Source organism: Oryzias latipes, chromosome 13, assembly GCF_053564925.1.
Source record: "Oryzias latipes strain Hd-rR chromosome 13, Olatipes_Hd-rR_3.1".
NCBI lineage: Eukaryota > Metazoa > Chordata > Actinopteri > Beloniformes > Adrianichthyidae > Oryzias > Oryzias latipes.
In genome coordinates this window covers 5,501,121-5,521,724 of record NC_136249.1, presented here as the reverse complement: position 1 = coordinate 5,521,724, position 20,604 = coordinate 5,501,121, and positions in this window count along the sequence as shown.

Sequence of the window (20,604 nt, the reverse complement as noted above, 5' to 3'; positions counted from 1 at the left end):
GATAGATAGATACCTCCTGGAGAGTTTTTTTCACTTAGTTGGCTGTTGTGAACGGGTTCCTCTTCACAGGTCTTTTTGCGTTGCTGAGTTCACCAGTGCTTTCTTTCTTTCTCAGGATGTACCACACTGTTGATTTTGCCACTCTTAATACTGAAGCAATTTTTTGCATGTTTTTTTTCTGTTTTCTCAGCTTAATGATGGGTCTTTTCACCTTCATGGACAGCTCCTTTGACCGCAAGTTGTCTGTTCACAGCAAAATCTTCCAAATGCAAGCACGAGTCCTCTAATCAACTCCAGGCCTTTTATCTGCTTCACTCATAATGACATAACAAGGGAATTGCCCATGCAATAGCATGGAAGTTAATTGTCCAATTACTTAGGAACCCATGAAATGAAGGGATTGTGTTTAATAAAATGCTTTCGTTTTTGACATTTTTTTGCAATCTTTTTAATTAACCCATGGAATAAAAACTGAAACTCTGCACTTAAATGGCATCTGAGTTTTTTTATTTAAAATTTACATTGGTAATGTACAGAAACAAAATTAGAAACAATGTGTCTCTGTACAAATACTTATGGTCCTGACTGTATATATATATATATATATATATATATATATATATATATATATATATATATATATATATATATATATATATATATATATATATATATATATCACAATTAATTCATACTCCAATAGGCATACTCCAAGCAGCTGGATAACTCAGTGGGGTAGGTGCAGGACTGGCACAAAGGAAAGCAGGGTTTTCGATAAGCTTCATCTAGTGTGGGTTCTTAGGCAAGACCCTTCACGGTACTGCCTAACTATGTAGCCACTATGGAACCGAAGTCTGGGTCTCATTCTCTGGGGATACTTAGTCAAGTATGTCAAAGGGTCACAAAAATAAAACAACACATAAGACCACTTGAATGCATAAGCAGGGAAACATGCAAAACATGCAGGACAGTGTGCACCGAGGATCAGGGTTGGGAAACACTGTGCTAATGCATGGTCCTTAAAGCAGAAGAACATTTTGAAACTATACTGAATAATGATCACTGTTGGACGACTATAATCCAGGAGGCCAAGATTTGGGGGCAGGATTTGATTTTAATAAAGTAACTAAATATCTATACAAAATCATATCTGAACAAAAGATAACCAAAACAAAAGTGAGAATGTGATGTGACAGGGTGACCAGAGGTTCTGGCAGCCAAAAACCGCCATCTTAAAGTTACTGAGAATGAATAAGGCATAGCTACTTCAATTGCTTTGTCTTGGTTATTTCAGTTTAATAAGATAACAAATCTGTCAATTTAATTTGTATGCCGTTAGCCTCCTGCATTCAGGTTCAACACCCCAACAGCCTGAAGTCAAGACTCTTAATAGTTTGCCCACAGGGGCAATTTGGACTGGGTGTTCAAAGGTTTATTCCCTAAACTACCCTAAGACAAAGATTTTTTATGTCCTTTGATACCAGACCTTACAACGCTGTAGAACAGCATGTTGTGATTTATATCAAAAGCAACTGCTGTCTACCATTCTCATTAGAATATTGTCTTACCTATAAGCGAAACAGCTAAAATACCACAGCTTTAAATGTCTAAACAATAAAACACCTTAATTGGAAAATAGCCGTAAAATAGCCACAAAAACAAACCTATTGATTAAAAAACAGAGTTTTCAGTCCCAGATATGGATCGTAAGAAACTAGAAGACGGCTGTTCTTATTTTTTGTGTATTATTTTTTATCTATAATTTTTCTAAAAACAAACAACCACAGTCGAAGAGTGGTTACAGCAATACCAGATTCTCTTTTATGTTGCTTCTGATCCTAGACAGCCGCTACTACTCTTTCAAGACGTTCACATGGAGGATCATCTGTGTTGCTGTGTGTGTGTCCATCAGTGTCACGTCCACCTGGCCTGGGAGATGTAATAGGCCTACTAATCTCCAAATAATAGCAGCGGGACTGGGAATATGTCACAGGAGCACCATGGCCCCACAGCCCCACAAGATCAATACTTTGTGCCCCTTGGGAGATCCTGCTATCCAGGGAGATGTCAATACAGTCGATTAGGCATTACAGAACATTTCATTAGCATATGTGACAGCAAGAGTGAGACAGTGTGTGCTCTGTGGATCATGGAGGTCATCTATTAAAATTTGTGGTTGCTAGTGGGAACTTAAATATAAAAAACACCTAAGGCAATGTGTTAACCCTCCAAATAGTTATTTTTCATCACCTTATGTGTAAATTGGTTACGGCAGAGCTAAAATGATCAAATCAATGACTTTATGTTTTTGTGAGCTTTTCTTCCAGCTGAATTTTAGACTTGCATTTAATTATTACAACCAAGTCTACACCTATTTTTCTCACAGATGAATGTTCATCACGCTAAAACAATAACCCATTCTCCCTTAAAAATTGTTTCAGTTCATTGAGATCTTAGATATATGCTCAGTCTTACTGCAACAAGATTGATCTGAAATTTGTCTAAAGTTCAATAACGTGGTCCTTTGAATTTTCAACCATTCTAATGTAGCCTTTGTCATGGAATATTTTCTGCAGCGGAACCCACTTTTAGATGATATATACATATATATATAGGTGTAAGTTTTGAAAAGACTTTCACTTAAATTTTTGATCTGCACTTCTAAAGAGACATAAACTCAGATTCAAGCCCTGTGTGAGGTCCTAATCAATATACATCCAGCTCTGTGCTTGACACTTAGAGGAATGTGTTTGGTTTTATCCAAACATGATAATGGGCAGTAAGGCTGAAAGACTCATGCTTGAGCTCATCTGTCCAAAGAACACTCTCAGAGATTAAACTAAAAAGCTAACAGACAGCCAATACAATGTCAATTCGCCAATGAAAAATATACACAATTAATGTAAAAATAGGACATTTTGTTTAACCTCTGGCAGATGGATAGGCAAATCCAGAGAGCTACAGCAACTCTCCATGTTCAGTTAAGTAGTTATACAAAAGCTTTAGCACTCACCTGTAATAGAAGAGCCACATTACACCCGTTTTAAAATCGCTGCATTGGCTCCCTGTGCGTTTCAGGATTGATATTAAAATTCTTTGAATGGTTTATAAATGTTTTTATGGTCTTGGGCCTTCTTATTTAAATGATATTCTTTTAAAGTATGAGCCCTCGCAGACCCTGATGTCCTCCGGTGCTGGCCTCTTAGTTGTTCCTACGGTGAAGACCAAAACTTTTGGTGAAGCTCCGTTACGGTCCTTGCCTGTGGAACAATCTGCCGGAGAACCTCAGGGCCACAGAGACTGTAGAGGTTTTTAAAAAGAGGCTCAAGACCCTCCTTTTTATTTTAGCTTTTAGTTGATTTTAACTGCTAATTTATTCTATTAGTTTTAGAATAGGCTATTTTATGTATTTAATTCCATTTTATGCATATTTTTCTCAATTTTATGTTTTTATATACATCTTATGTCTTTAATTTTAGTATCTTATAATGATTTTAGCCCCAGTGTTTCTTGTGGAGATCTTTTCCTCCAGGGCTCGCCGGCTTGGTTGGCGGTTGTTGCTGCAGTTCTTGCCCTTGCTGGGACAGCTGGGGTCTAATTTTGCAGCTTCACGGCTGTGAAGTGGACCCCAGTGTTGTCCCAGTCTGGGTGGGCGCTGTGGCGATGCTCCCATGGCCAGGCTGGCTCCTGGTGTGAAGAGATTCCCAAAAACCGTACTGTTTCCTCACAGCAGAGCCAAGCCATACTTGTTTGTTTGTTTGCTTATTTATTTATGTATTTAAAGTTACAAAGTCATTGATCTTTGTACGTGGGGGCCATGGGTCATATGTTTTAACGGAGGGGAGTGGGAAGGGTGAAGGGTGGGTTGGGTTTTACTGTAATGTTGTGTGTTTTCTGTTTTTAATGTTAAAGCACTTCGAGCTGTGCAAAATGCATGAGAAGCGCTATTTTATAAATAAAGTTTGATTTGATTTGATTTGTAAATCTAGCTGTTTGAAATGGCTGGCTTTTTTTTAAAAAGAGCAATTTTGTGTGTATTGTCTTCTTTTGGTTTTATTTTATTTGATGTCTAGTCCGTCTTCAGAAACAGTAACCATAGTTTTTACCCAACATCAACTGGTAGAATTAGAAAGTTGTTGAGAGGAAGTGGTATCAATACTGAATGTAATGGTTTTTTTTGTGTGTTAATTATAAATCCTGGACTGAGCAAGTGTGACGTCCCATAGAAAATGCCTTACTTCCAACGACATTGCTTACAGACATTGTTAGTAAGCCATGAATGGTCCTTGTCAGTCTGAGTCCACATTTTTATGGCAACAACTCTTAGTAGGCCACACCCCTTCCACTGAAACCAGGCTTGAGAGAATCTGTAAATCAAACACATCACGTTTGATGTGAAACACCACCTACTTTTACTGAGGCATCTGATTGGCCAGTTTGTCACTTTAATAACTTGCACTACAGCAAAAATATCAACAACAAAAACAAAATGATCAAGAACATGTCTAAAAAAAATCTATCAGAGCAAGAATGCTTATTGTGACCAATAGAATGACTGAGTAACATCCGTTTCTCTAAGAAAGGTCTAAGGGATTTCAGCTTTTTGCGACACGCAGGTAATTCTTATTTGAAATGTCAGGGGGGAGGACTCACTCAGTACAGTTCTCCTACAGTCAACAAAAAGACTACCCTTCCATCTTCTACACCCACTTATTCCTGTACAGGGGCATAGGAGTGTTTGCCAGTCCAATGCAGGGCCACACAAAGACAGACACACATTTATATATAAATGGACCTTTTTTTTTTAATCAGCAATAAACCTTTGGTTCATTGCTTAATTCAGTCTGTGAGAGGAAGCTGGATTACCTGGAGAAAACTGTCATGTACAATATGCAAACCAACAAATAAAGGACCCAGCTGGGATTTGATCCAGGACCTTCTTGCTTTGAGGCAATAGTGCTAACATTTATAACAAAGTATAACCTTTGTACAGCCAGCAGGTATTGGAAGACATGTCTGCAAAAATAACTGTTTGTACTTGACAGTTAGACACCGTAGCAATATTAATCTTTCTGACTTCAAAATGCTCTAACCAGATGTCATTACTGCTGTTTAGAATAATAATTATACTGAAGTTTATTCTATCCTTAGCCAGCAGTTAGGCCAGGAAAACATTACCATCTGCTCTGTGTGTTAATGCCTCTAAAATACTAGCATGATTACCTTAAAGACAGAGGCCCCTTTACATAATCTCCCGAGTAAGAGCAACTGTTCAATGTGTTTTAGTAATGCCATTAATTCAATGTGCTGATTGAGGCCTACAGTCTTACGTTTTTACTTCATTTTTGTGATGTTCACCTGTTTGGCTTGACTTGTTGAGCATTTTTTTTTTGACAGTAACACCTAAAAGTTGATGCCCACTGATCAAAGGTCAAAGTTAACGATGTAAACCATGCTAACCAACATAAACTGCCTACAGGATACAGAAGTAACTTTCCAATAACTAGACCTAGTTCTCCTTTAAACAACAAAAACCATGGTGGCAGAAGTGAAACATGTGTGTTCTGGCCATCCACCACAAGATCTTTTACTGCTTTTTTGCAACAGAAGAAAAGTCACATTTTAAAAAAAATCCCTTGCATCAGGGGTTTTCATGTTTTATCCAGCCAAGGCCACAGGATCAGCATTGTTCTCCGTGTGTCCGCTACCTTTGTGCCCTGCTGCACTTTCACCCAGCCACCACCATCTGTTTGCTGGCATGGGCCTCTGCCCCCCTCCATGCAGGGCAGGCCCAGAATGCTGACACCCTCTCACCAGCCACACAGCAGGAGGAAGTATCTGTCTGTGTGTGTGTGTGTGTGTGTGTGTGTGTGTGTGTGTATGATTGTGTGTGTATTTATGCATGTGGATGGTGGATTGGTAACTGTGTTATTCTTATGAGATGTGCATGTTAAACGCCATGCCTAGGACATATGACTGTATGTTTTAGTATTTTTAATGGGTTTATTTTATATAGTGATATATTAGAATGTAATCAATCGTATATAATCTTACAACATATGCAAGACTTGCAGTTAACAAGGTTTTTGCACACAAAAAAGTGTATACTAATAAAACCACAGATTGAAAAATCATGGTTTACATGATGGTTTACATCATGGAAGATTTTGGGTCTTGTTTTTACCTAAACACATTTGTAGATTTTTTTTCCCACAATGGCAGTAAAAATACTATATGTGCTTGTGCAGTGCAGTATCCAACATTTACTCCAAAGTGTCTGTTCACAGCCAGATGCAGTTCTCTGAAGAATGGCTCTGAGGCCACTGAACTCATTTTCCTTTCCCCTGCAAAGACCCTTGACCTTTGACTTTGAGGGTCAGAATGCCCCCCCCCCCCCCCACTCTTTCTGTCCTGTATCCATTCATCAGGCTTTCCTTCAAATGGGGGGAACATCTTTTGCTACTGGACCACGTCGCATGTCTCACCTCTTTTGTTTTAACCTTTTTGCCATCACTCCTGCCACAGGGGGGTTGGGTTTTGGTTTATGGCCTTGGTGGCTTATGGGTACTGGTGAGAGGACAAGGAGAAGGTGGGGCTACAAATCTCCTACTAGCACCTAAAGCTGTCAGTGGTGCCCTGGGGGCCCTCCAGCGTCAGCCAACACGGTCACCTTGGATTGGTGGACGAATTAGATGAAGACACACAGGATTGTGCGCACACACAGAGGCGAGATGGCAAACAGAGGATATTGCCAATGCTATTACAATTCCCAGCCACTGCACACAGACAGACATCCACATGCAGACACATCAACAGGCAAGCAAACACTTTGGCTGACTGTCTATCAGACAAGCCCACAGCCACATACACATTCTTTCCCTGTTAGAGATGCAATTAATATTCTAGAGGAGAGAAAGGGAGGCCAGCATGTGTTGATACAGATTACTGCAGACTTTCTTTCCTCATCCTTCACCAGACCCCATCCCCCAAGCTGGGCGATGTCTGTTTCCATCCAGCTTCTGTTCGGCTGACTGGAGTTGTGGCCATGATAACCGGATCAGAATGTCGTGTTTGTTAATAAAATGGATGCTTTTCCTGCCAGGTGTGGGCAGAGAATGTGGAGATCCTCTCCTCACCCATCATCACAGTCCACCTCCTGCTGTTCTCAGAAGCACCCTGCGGTGCCCCAGTGAGGAGTTGGTCAAGAAGGCGGAGCTGAAAAAAAAATGTGTGTCTGAGGAGAGATGGGGAGAGGTGGTGTCAGAGAGTCAGGGGGATGGTCCAATGGCTCCTTGCAATCTTGGGTCAAAACCCTCCCTTCCACCCCACCAGCCTCTTTCTCTTAGCAGCTGTGTGAGAAGTACATCGCTTACAGCAATTCAGCCCAAAAAGGTGGGTGATAATGTGTAAATGCACAAACATCCCCTAATGGTAGTGCAGCTATCTCAGCTACTGGAATTGTATGACTGTAGGTTATTATGAAACCTAAAGCCTTAATCACATGTAAATGTGCCAAGGGTTGACCCGGACAGGTGCTGCAGGTTTTTGGATTGTCCGGGCCCACGTAGGGTCGTGGACAGGAGTGGACCACAGCTGCGTTCCCTGAAGTGTGATCGCCAGCTCCAGTCATCAGTCCATACTGACTGCGAGCAGTGCTGCATGCACGGGGTGTGCACGTGACATGTGGGTGCCCCTAGGACACCTGTAGGATCTTAGCAGAAAACCTAATTTCCAAATTTCTAACAGCCAGGCTGTGCAGAAGGGGTGTGCAAGGAACGTGTACTTCTCACTTGAACAGCACTAACAGGCTAATTGCACTGGGTTTGAGACAGCCTATATCCACCCATAAGGGCATTTGTGACCTGGACTTAAAGAAAGCACCCCTCCAGACCAAAATAAAAAGTAGATTCAGTTTTCATTTATTTAGATGTATTATTTGTTATGTTTTCCTTCTGTCTAATCTGTCTGTGTAGTGCTGTGTCTGTTTGGTTATCATTTGCAAGCAACTGGAGCAGATGTTGACAAGCCTCCCCACCTCTGAAGGTGAGGATGGTGTTGTGCTTCCAGACGTTTGAAAGTTTTAGATGTCAAAGTGTTTGGAGGCATATTTGGAACAAATAGAATTACATCTCCTTATGGGACTATCTTTGCTTTGAAATATTTATGGGAGTATGAAGAACAAAACTCGGATTTTTGCAACAGAGAATAATATCAGCCTTGAATGCCGATGTAATTCTTTTTGGTCTGCATCCTGCAGGCACGGAGCCCAGTGAATTGTCGAGGTGCATCAGCAAAGTGGCTCATCAAAAACCCTACAACGAGCCAGCACTGAGCCTCCCTGCCCAAAAAAGGCCATGCAGCTCAGCAGCAGAGCAGTTACACCAGCCTTACCAAGGTCAAGACGGTCAAGATACATTTTCGTTTGACAGACTTTCAGATCATGTTGATCTGTTTCAAAAATGATCCAATTTACATCAACAATGGACAACTTAAAATAAGCTGGGAACAAGAGTATCAAGGAATTACTTCAAGGAAGGACAGTGGTGCGGGAAATCCTGGGAAATCATTAATCATCATTTATTAATAATAACAATTTATGAATAGAAAAACATGTGGGCTTTAGCTCCACCCTCACCTCAGTGAACTTCATCCTGAACAGGAAGAAGCAGAAATAATTAAATAGATCTAAACTGGGGATGTCTCGATTCGACCACGTGATCAGAAATCGGACCCGATCATGTGGTTGATGACTTGATTGAAAATCAAATGCTGTAGCCCGATCAGGGATCGGACATTTAATTTATACTTATCATAATCAGAGCTTTATTTTTCAAACTTATTATTCCAGACAACTGCCATTCTAGAGGTCTGCATCTCAAAAGCGCTAGTTTGAGCAGTAGGCGCACAAAAACAGTTCAGCTAAGGTAAAAGAAAATAAGCTATACCGAGTTAAGCTAAGCTATCAATAACTCCCCAACAAAATCTTTTAAACTAACAGCAAGTGTCTCTAATGGGTTGTCTTAATGCAAACAATTATCTACAAAGACATTTTAGCAGAGAAAAGATCAGGGTTATGTTTCTTTTCAATGAGAACGTCTCTCTCCGTGATGCGGTCAGACAGAGACACAGTAAAACGCTGCTCCGGGAGAAGGAGATTTAACCCCTTAAAACTACGGGCTTCATGCATGTGAATACCAGGTCTGAAGAGATTGAAAAATTATTCCATATTCTTTAAAAAAAAACATCCCAAACTAATAAATGTTTGTCTTGACAGGAGATAGTCCCCATCCTCACATTTATTTTACGATTTTATAAAGAAAATCATCATTTATTTCTAATAATTTTTAACAGAGATATGAATCACATCTGATCAAAAATGTTAAATCGATCTAAAGATACTAACACTACAGTCACCAAACTTTCTCCACATAAGTAATTATCACCAGTGTTTACTAGGTAGTAGTTAACTATTTTTACTAGTTGATATAGTTTCACTATTCTTACTTGATTGTTGAAGTTACTTCACAGAAGTGATCTTTTTAAGTATAAAAATGCTAGAAGAAGTTAATAAAATAAATAGATTTGTTCAATGTTTAAATATGTCACAAAAGTATCTGATCAGGACTTTGTATCGGCAGATCCTCAAAATTAAATGATTCGGTATAAAGTTTGGGCACAAAAAAACCTGATCTAGGCATCTCTCGTTTAAACCACAGTTTTGGTGGAACGTATAAACTACTGTATTGTATGCAGTGTATACTTTAGGCACCATCTTGGGTAAAGAGGCTCAAATCATTCCTGTTTTTTTCTTCCCTGTCATCTCCTTCAGTCTGTGTGACTGCAGTGACTATCGTACCTCCTTGAAATGTCCATAGATTCTTGCCATCACACTGAAGTCTCCAGTCTGCCATATTTCCTACAATGTTTGACAACCTGCCAGTATGAATGACATGTTGGTGGTGCAGAGCAACACAGTACTGATGTGCCATCTAATTTCACATCACTGTGCACTGTAACAGAAAAAGCAGAAGAAAAGAAAGAACTGAAGCATCGGACATTGTTGAAGGTAAAAAAAGAACAGGAATTGGGCACGGAAAAAGAAAGGAGGGGTTGCAGAGGGAAAGAAATCTCTGTCTCAGCAAAAGTTTTCATTAAAATTTTGAGACAAATGATCTCTGTGTCCTTCTCCTGAAGCTGCCTGGGGCGTCATGCTATTTCTATGCAAATAACAACCTCACGCCTTTGCTCCTATTATTTCTGCAGGAGCTGCTGCAACATGACCCAAGAGAGAAGGGGAGGGAGGAGACAGAGGAGGAGAGAGAGGGAGGGTGATGTGAAGTGAGAAGGAGAAATAAGAAGGAAAATGCTATATGGAAGGAAGAGAGGGAGCGACAGAAAGGAGGAGAGGGCGAGGAGACAATCAGAGAGTGTGCTTGTGTGTCTGTGTGCATGCGATGGACTCACTGAGGTGTGAAAATATATAACACCAGGAAAGGGAGAGAGGGAGAGATGGAGGGCTAAGAACAACACAAAGACACAACTATAATTTGTTTGGAGGCTGCCTTTCTTGTAATATATGACACCCTCAGCACGGGTGCTTCCTCGCTGCACACTATTGTTTAACCATATAGCACTTACAACACTATCAGGACCAGTCCATCTCACACACACACACACACACACGCGCAGACACACACGTCAGGATTTACGTACTGAGCTTCTCCACTTCTGCAGTATGCTGCAAATGAAAACCTATGTGAAAAGTGAAGCAGCAAATGTGTTCTGTCAAATACATCTGTGCATGATATGAAAACCCTCACAAGCATGGAACTGGGTTTTCTAGCTAGACACAGCCTTTGCTTTTAGAACATTTTTAAATGTTGTTTTTTTGTAACTAGTCATCAAATTATTTGAGATACATTTTATTTGAAAAGATTAGCATTCAAAATAATAATGTTATTTAACCTTCTTTTTTTTCCACCCGCATTCTCTTTTATTCAACCTGATGCTGCATCTCTCCAACCCGTTTCCTGCCCCACTGTGCTGGGAGTCTCTCTGGTTCTGATACATTTTTGTACCATCTTGCAAAGCTGTAACTAAAATAAGTGCAATGTGAATACAGAGAGAGGCAATGGTCAAACAGGTCACAGACCTCTGCTTTTTTTGCTTCGTACGTTTAAGTACAAAGTGTTTTTCTCACCTCTTTTTTTGATCGAGGAAAACCAGTAAAGGAAAACAGCTTTTTTTTTTGGAGCTCAATTGCAGGAAATAGGGCAAAGACTGAAAAACCCCACCAGCGACATATTAGAGGTCACACACCATAAATGATTTGCATATCCAATTTTGAATACACAAATTGTAAAGACACCCAGACACTAACACGCACAAGCTCATCTCTAAGAGCACAACGGGATCTTCATAAACTGAATACGATTTCTATTTAAACATCTAAAAGTGAAATTAATCTTATGAATGGTCTTGCAATACCTTTTAGATCTAATAGGGAACTAAAATGTGGCAGGCAATGACGGGGACTGATTTCCCTAATCTTTAACCTGTCAGTGTGTGTTTTGCATAAATACACATTCCAATAATTGGCCTCATGAAAACTTGTTGATGTTGGAAAAGGATAACTGACTCCCAGTTTTGTCACAGCATGATCTGGGTAATATCCACATTTTATTTTTTTAATTTGCACCCGCAATGATCTCCCTCCAGTATAACCAGGACTGGTTCAGGCGCAGCAGGACCATTTACGATATAAATAAGCTCACTTTTTTTTGCCTGACTAAAGATGTTACACCATGTTGGTCCAATCAATCTCCATGCTAGCATGTCCAATTGTTGGGGTTTCATGCAATCTGTAGATAGAACTGGCCTGAAATAGTCTCAATAAAACTGGAAAAAGCTATATTTAAATACTTATCTTTAAAAATCTTAGTTTTAAGTCAATGCAGCTGCAGAAACTCATTTTGTAAACCGGGGACCGCTTTCAGTCACTAACAGTCAGGGTTCGCGTAAGGAGCGCGCATGTATCACGTGAACAGTACTAATTGGGGCCCTTTGTGCAGTCTGCAGGATTTGGGAGAGATTAAAAACAGAAAAATACATACAATGTGTCAGCGCCTCACATACTTCACCCTTACTTACCTTTTTGTGTTGCATAAGTGTTCGCTAGGACCTGCTGCCCTTAGAAAAACCATGCATGAACGTTTTCAAGGCCCGTACACACCGGGACGAATATTCGCCAGGCGTTATTCGCCAGCGTTTTTCGCCACGTTTTTTGTGTTCACACCCAGGCGATTTTCGCTGACGATGAGTGAAGTGAACATGCAATTTCATTCCCTGACATTAGATGGCGCTTAATGTAAACAGAAATACTCCTGTACACAAGGTGGCGCTGCGCAACTTTACGCTTCTTAAAGTCGCTTTTCACTCAGAAGAAGAGAGCAAGTATTTACACGCTTGTCAGAATCAAACAAAGAAAACATGAATATTTCAAGCACCAGTAGCTCCAACTGGTGCTTGGTTCGGGGATATTTAAGAATGCCCGTCATTATTTCTTCGCGGCAGTGTAGACGCTACTTGGCGTCTATCTTCTTCGCTGGTATGTGTGCTCAGCAAGGCAGTTTTGTGTTTGAGCTTCCCCAAGTTGTGTTTTACTGTAACTTCAGAAGCTCCAGACACGTGAGCAAAAGCGCCATTCTCATTGGTCGAGTAGATTTCGACGCGACGCGTCGAAAAAAAAAAACGAACCCGAGGCGTTTTTTTTTTTTTTGACGCTTTAACGCGTGGCGTTTTTTCGCGTCGGTGTGCACACTCTCGTTGGTGCCCTTTGTTTAGTCACGAGGCGTTAAACGTCGGCGAAAATCGCCGGCGAAATTCGTCCCGGTGTGAACAGGCCTTCACTCTACAGGCTCACCGAGCGGTCTAGAGGTTGCTACATGGTGCCGGTCCATTTCAACCCTTAAGAGCAGTTGTGACTAAGGATTCAGTTGCAGTTCAATTTGCACATACATTACCATGCACGTTGCTAATGGAGGTACTTTTCTAAACTTTGACATCACGGGTTTTGTGTTTAAATACGCAAGTATTAACTTTTTAAGTTGTTTCAGCTGTAAGAGCCTTCTAATAAAGTTCGTTCACATGTTTTAATGGGACTTTTTTATGCCTAAAATTTTAAACAGACTAGTAAGTCTATGTTTCTTTAATAGACTGGTAAAAAACACACACACACACACACACACACACACACATGGATCTATATAGGTGCATCTATTTTTTCCCCCTGTGGGTAAAATAAAAATCATCTAGTGGTCAAGGAGTCACATTTGTGGCAGTGTGGGCAAAGATTTACTGGAAAATAAAATCAGAATATTTCCACAGTTTGTCATCAGAGGGGTAGCTTTAAGGACTCTAGAATAAACTGTGGACGTCAGAAAATGCAATAAATTTGTGATTTTTATTTTTTGCAAGCCATAATATTAAAAAAAAAGGGTTAAAACATTTCAAACTGTGTGCAATGATTCCATAAGTAAGTTTCACTTTTTCCTTTTGACAAAATATTTAACATTTTTTACATTATTGTGACTCCAATTCAGTAAATTTACAGTAAAAACATTTTTATAAATGTAAAAAAAAAATCTCAAAACATCAAATTAGACGAGAAGTGAATGCAAAACTCTACATTGCACATAAGCTTTTAATCTTCTTTACCGTTTGTTCTCCTGTGATTTTTTCCCCTTTTTTTACACCCATTTCCACTCTATAAATAATTAAATCTTTCTCTCATGCTTGGGTCATGCCTCTTTGTGTAAACAGCTGGTTGCGCATGTAAACCGAGGTGCAAAATCAAGAGAGCAAATTCCACTCTTAATCAAATAATCCTAGATATAGCCTATTTCCATCTAACCATAATGTCAAATAATGAATATTTATGAATGACAGCCTTTTTGATGCAGCTCCTTAGTCTTCTCTGAGATCTGGCACACATTGGTTTCTCTGCAAAACATTAGTATGGTTTTCAGAGTCATCTGTGTGTTTTAAATAGCTTTTACTTTTTCTTAATCCTATTAGGAGGCCAAAGGATCAAAACTGAAACAAAACGTTGGAATAATTTTCAAATGGTCAAACTTCCCAAAATGACTATGACTCTTGGATTCCACCTGTGCACCCCCCCCCCCCCCCCCCCCCCCCCCCCCCCCCGACACAGCAGGCTGAGGCTAATCCCAGCAGATGTCAACCAGTCTAACCTAAAAGAAATCACATTCACACTCACGGCACACTATGTGAACAAACCTATTCATTTAAAATGAAAATCTTCTGTCGGTGCAGGGGGCGTTGGAAAACAACCTGTGGGAGTTTGTAAATTCTCATGTCCATCAAGTATGATTACGAAGTTGGGAGTAAGTTGTGCCATTTGCTGCTGAGTCAAATTAAGAAGGCAGAACTATTTGTACATTTTACAGGTGTGCAGGGTACATAAACAGTTTTATTGCAGGGTTTAACCCCCAAACATGTTCTTTGACGTTTTTTTTACTACCATAATTATTCATCCTTAAACGCAAATAAAGTAATTCCAATGGATTCTGAAGTTGAATAAAGCAGCGTTGTGCTGATATGCATCACTTTACAGTAGTTAAGCATTTACACATCGACATAAACCAGCAGATTCTGTCACAGAGAAGGGCAGCTTTGTGCAGTGATGAAAAACCTACCAGCGTATAGTGTTGCATATCCAGCAGAATCCATTGAAATGACGTCGTTTGCATAAACGGTGGAAGAGAAACCGCAAATAAAAGAGCATGTGTTATTCTGCTGTCACCGGTGACAGCTCAGGTGTTAAAGTGTTAATTGCACTAAAGTAAATGAGAGAACATGTCAAACATCCGTGACAGCTTCCCTCAGAAGCAAGTGAGTCTTATGTGGTGTTGGTGTGAGAGAGAGACAAATGAGGGCGGACTGGTAGATGGTTTCCCTTAGCTTGTTAGTAAACACAGAATTTTCACTACAGATGTTTTAAACTGAATTCTGTTAAAGCAAATGATTAACAACAGGTCAGTCATGGTCGAGGTGACATCACATCTGCAGGTACGTCCTTACCCTGCAGCCACCCTGACATGTGGCCTTGTGTCATTGTGACTAGGTGCGGATGCTACGTCTATGTGTGTGTGTGCACCTGTGCAGATGGCACCCTGCCGCCTTCCTCACCTGCTGCCCTGTGGGGGGTCACTAGCGAGCAGCATTGCTATTTCAAACAATTACTGAACTGTGAAACAACTGCAGTCAAAACACTGAGCTGATTAAACACTAATTATATCTCCCGCCATATGGTGTTAACTGACCTGTGTGCACACAACCCCCAACAGAAATGGAAAGAACCTCCGCAACTGTGTTTGTGTGCACATAAAAGAGAACAAGGCTAAACAAGTGTTCTGTAGCTGTTACACCAGTCTATCTACGTTTTCTTTCGAATCATGTAACATAGATGCATTAAAACAAGTAAAAAGGCTTTGCTTCACCTGGTTATGGAGCCTTCAAACCGCAACCAAAACATCCGTAATGGATCCATTTGTAGAAGTGACCAGTTCTGAATAATTTCTACTTTCAACTGATACTTTAAAGAAAGTGAATTTTAGCTTAGATGGCAGTGTCTCATTGCACATTTGCCATCATATTGGATTTAATTTGAATGTTTTGGGGGGGTTTGGCAGCTTAAAGTGCCTTTTTTAATGTCATTTTTCTGCAAGTATTAGAAAGCCTATTTTTTTCTATAGTCGTATTTTTATTGCGACTAAGATACAAAGCAGGGTGATACTCATACTAAAGTTTGCTTCATTGCATTGTAATATTTTGTATAAGTCTATTTTAAAAACTGAAAAAGGAAAAAATGTGTATCAGGCCATAGATAGAATCTGTTCTAAAAAAATGATAATCGGATGAGGAGTGTTCTATGCTGTAACCAAACCAAGCATTTCTATTCTGGGCTTTCTGTTGGCTTAATTACATTTATTGAACAATTCAAGCCACATTTTTTTCTTTTTTTGCAGCTAAAATGTATTTCTATCCTAATGATGTTTTATTTTAATTTTTTTTAATCTTTCATTTTTGAACCATGGCAATGCGAGGAGGCAAAAATGATTTAAGCCTAAAGGAAAAGATCTCTGCCCTGGCTATGATGGCTTTCTGCTGTGGTGAGGGTAGATGCACTTTAGTGACCCTATCAACAGCACAAGCCTCAGTCATCAGTGAACTGGGTGAGAGGAGTCCTTACATTCACTGGGGCCCTCATGATTAATTGAAATTACTTTTACTCCTCCCCCATTTTGTTTGATTAAAATTATCTTTACAAAATATAAAAGTAGAGCTGTCCTAATGTGGCCATTCTTTGTGTAAACACACAGTGCTTTATAAAATGTCACATGGATCGAAGTTCACGTGTTTTTTTGGCCCATCTTGACTTGACGCAAAAACATTTTAAGGATCAAAAATAACAGCTATTCCACCACTAGTGTGAGTCGAAGAACAGCAACAACTGCAACACAGAGCCCCTATTCTCAACGTACACAACTTAGACCACAACAAAAACACACTAAAGACATGTCAACAGCTCAAATAGGTGACTCTCACCTCACACATACTCACACACATGCGCTACCTTGAAGCTACACCTAACGTACAAAGTGAATCCAGGACAGATGAAGCTAAAAAGACAGACACAGGCACAAACCTCACAAACCGCCTTCTTCCTTCTCGATCCATCTGTTTCACGTTTCCATTTTATGCCTGGCGGCAATTTTTTGAAGTGGCAATACTTTGATGCAGACTGAGGGATAGATTATCATTATTTCAATTTCCATGCTAAAGTGTTTTCTGTGTGGGGGGGGTGGGTGTGGGGGTGAGGGGTGTGTGGGTGAGTCTGTGTGTGGAGACAGACACAGATTGGACAGGATGTGCACCAGGCCTCTCAGCGGCAGCGTTGTCTTCATACTCCTGTGCTTGTGTGAAAATAAGGCACTGCAGGAGAAAGAAGCCGAAAACAAAGAGAGCTGAAGGAGGGGTGAGGCATGCAGAAAGAGCGGAGGACTTGAATGCAAATGGAATGGAACCAAAGGAAGAGCAAGACAGAAAGGCTGGAGATAGAAGTGGTAGAGGCATGAGAGAGATAAAGGGAGCAGCTAAGACTGCCTTGCATTTTGACATGGGCGTCTCAAGCCTAAACCTCTCCTGCAGCTATGTGCTTTGTGCCGGCTCCCTCCACTTCTATCTCTATTTCTATTTCACACTCTCTCTAAAGTCACCTCTCTCTTTTTCCTTTCTTCAGTTTAATCACCCCCCATACCTCCTTTTGCTCTCTCTTTGTCTCTCCAGGTGTGTAGAATATTTCAGTATAAGATACACTTTTTGTTATACTAGCAGGCTTGATATTTTATTTAAAAATAAAATGTTAGACGGATACATTATTAACATACAAAACAGCAAGCAACATACAAACATTACTTGCATGGAGCAACACATGAAAATAACATGACAAATATGTATGCACACAAATCCATAAAATCAGAAAACACCTCATTTTTTTAATAATATAAATTTATTTTTTTGTTTACTAAACCATATTTACCATTTTGAATGTGTATACGATGACCTAAACGTAGCTAACCCAACTCCGGGTTAAAAAGGGACTTACTACTTGATGGGTTATTTTAAGCCACAATTTTGGGTTGATAATAAAAACCCATTAAAAGGTCAAATTAACCCAACCTCTGAGTTTGTTTGACTGATAATCTCGGGTTAAATTTATCAATTTCGGTGTTTCCTCCTAGAACCTAGTGTTTTTTAATATAAGCAAAGCTTGGAATATATTATACTAAAAATACACATTACTACTCAACATGTGTTTAACCCAAAGAAAGAAAGAAAGTGAGGAATTTATGACAATTACTATTTAGACAAACAAACCAAACAGGGATACTATATAAAATGCAGAAGTACACTTCTAAAGGCCCGTACACACCGGGACGAATTTCGTGCACGATTGAACTGGAGCTAGAGCTACTGGTGCTGGAAATATTCATGTTTTCTTTGTTTGACTCTGACAAGCCCATAAATACTTGCTCTCTTCTTCTAAGTGAAAAGCGACTTTAAGAAGCGTAAAGTTGCGCAGCACCACCTTGTGTACAGGAGTATTTCTGTTTTACATTAAGCGCCATCTAATGTCAGGGAATGAAATTGCATGTTCGCTCGGCTCATCGTCAGCGAAAATCGCCTGGGTGTGAACACAAAAAACGTGGTGAATAACGCCTGGCGAATATTCGTCCCGGTGTGTACGGGCCTTAAACCAATCCTTTCTTGCATCAGCAGGGGTTAATGTTTAACAGATAAATGTTTTAATATTATAAACTGAAGTAAACATTACATGAACTGTTTTATAACAATCACTTTATTGCAGTTCAATCTTTTAACACCAGCAACACCTAAACAACACATGCGCATTGACGTATCATATATCTCTGACTGTGCGATCTAGGTTTACATGAATCCGTTAATTCTGGAGAAATTTGCACGGACACAACTTTCCTAATGTAAAGTGTGGTTTAATGGTGCAAAGCCACCTTTCTCCACATCAGAATCAGCTGATTCAAGTTGATTGCATTAGCACTTCATTACTGTAAAGTGCTGTATTTCAGCACAAGGCTGATTTTCTTTAATTCAAAATCCCTTGGAATCAAAAAGCGTAGGTGTTAAAGGGTTAACCCAATTATTTGGCAATTTTTAAAAACTTCACTTCATGAAACTCTTGTCCCTCCATATTAGATATAACTTGCTGGAGGAACTCCATGAAGAAACACACTGCTTGGGGTAGTTGATATCAAAGACATAAAATGCCTGAAAGCAGACGTCAACTGCCCCAAGCGGTGTGTCTTCAGGGTGTGCCTGAACCCCACACACAATAAGAGCTTGAGGACATCATTGCGCTGTTTGTCCAAGGGCCGGAACAGATGGGTAGGGTCTGGTATCCACCTCAAGGAGGTACTCCACCAAATTTGTTCCAACGTAAGAAGGGTAAAAAACATGATAAATGAAAGTAAATCATAAGCAAAACAAAACAGACAATTGGCAGTATAACAAGTGGTATCGACCATCTATAGAAGAAAGCAAAATTATTTAATTAGTTACTACACTAGAATGTCTTGAACCCCTGAATGGTCATAATATTGAGCCTGTATACCGTGTGTGGAATGGTTGCTGGTATCAGTCTGACAGCCACCACATCTCTGGCATCTGTTTGGGCACCAATATAAGTGTCAGGATGGTGCAGCAGGTACTAAATTGGTTTGAAAGGTTCAATGATTTTACTGAGAACAAAACACAGTGGCTAAAACCCACCCATCCTAATCCCTGACTACTAAAAAAAAATACTAAATAGTGCGGGGGTACGTAGTGGCAATTCGCAACTTTTCACAGAATTCACAAAGTGAAAATCGAGTTGATATGAACGTTTTACGACGACTATTTATGATTCCACTGTTTTCTGATGATGACAATGTTGATGATTTATTAAAAAAAATTAATGTAACTACACTTTCTCCGCAAAAATTGTTCAAACTCAACGCATTGTGGTCTATATGCGCCAATCTAGGAAGCATCGATACACACAGGTTTTTCACAGAATTCTGGGAAATTTCTAGGGGGGCAACCTGTTTTGGAATTGTAGATTCAAACAGGACTACAAAATGACAAATGCACTATATTGTCCACTATGTAGTGAGTAGTGACGGAACTCAGACATACCCTGTGGATTCATAAATAGTCATTATGGAACACTTTAGATTAGATTTTCACTTTGTCAAATAGATGTCATTTTATATTTCTATACACATATCCCTTCATTTTAATGCAAAAAGTGGATCAAGTTTACTGTAAAATCAATTATGATGTATATATAACCCAATTTATGGGTCGGAAAAATAACTCATTATATTGGGTTAAAAATAACCCATAATTGGATTGTAATACACTGCTATAACACAGAAAATTACTTATCATCCCAAAAAGTAACCCAGAATTACAATCCAACGTGAATCAAGAAATAATCCAAGTTTTTAAGGATGTGAACACACCTGTCTTTAACAAGTAGCAATTTCTAAACGTTTCTTACATTGTAATCACAGGGTGGTTAAACATTCAAAACGTCTCACACTAACATCCTCTCAGGTTGAATAATAGCTCAGTTTGTAGTTATTTTGTTTTATCGACACTTGTTTGGACCATCATTGGTGTAGATCTTTAATGAAAAACCTTCTGGATTTCACTTTCACTGTCTTTTGTTGTCTGTTATGCAGCTTTAGTGTTCCACCCCCCCACCCCCATGAGTGAACAAGTCAGGAAGCGCAAGTCAAGGAATGTGAAAAATCTTTTTCATATAAAACAAGCAAAACGTCCATTTTGATTAAAATTCTTTAAGAGTTTGTGGATGACATTGTCTGAAATGTTTGGCATTTGAAACTTTCTTGCAAACAGCCGAAGAATTTGATTTCAAAGGAGCTTTTCTTTCAAGCGTGCAGCAAAACATAGAGTGTTTTTTCCTCAGCAGTTCTGCTG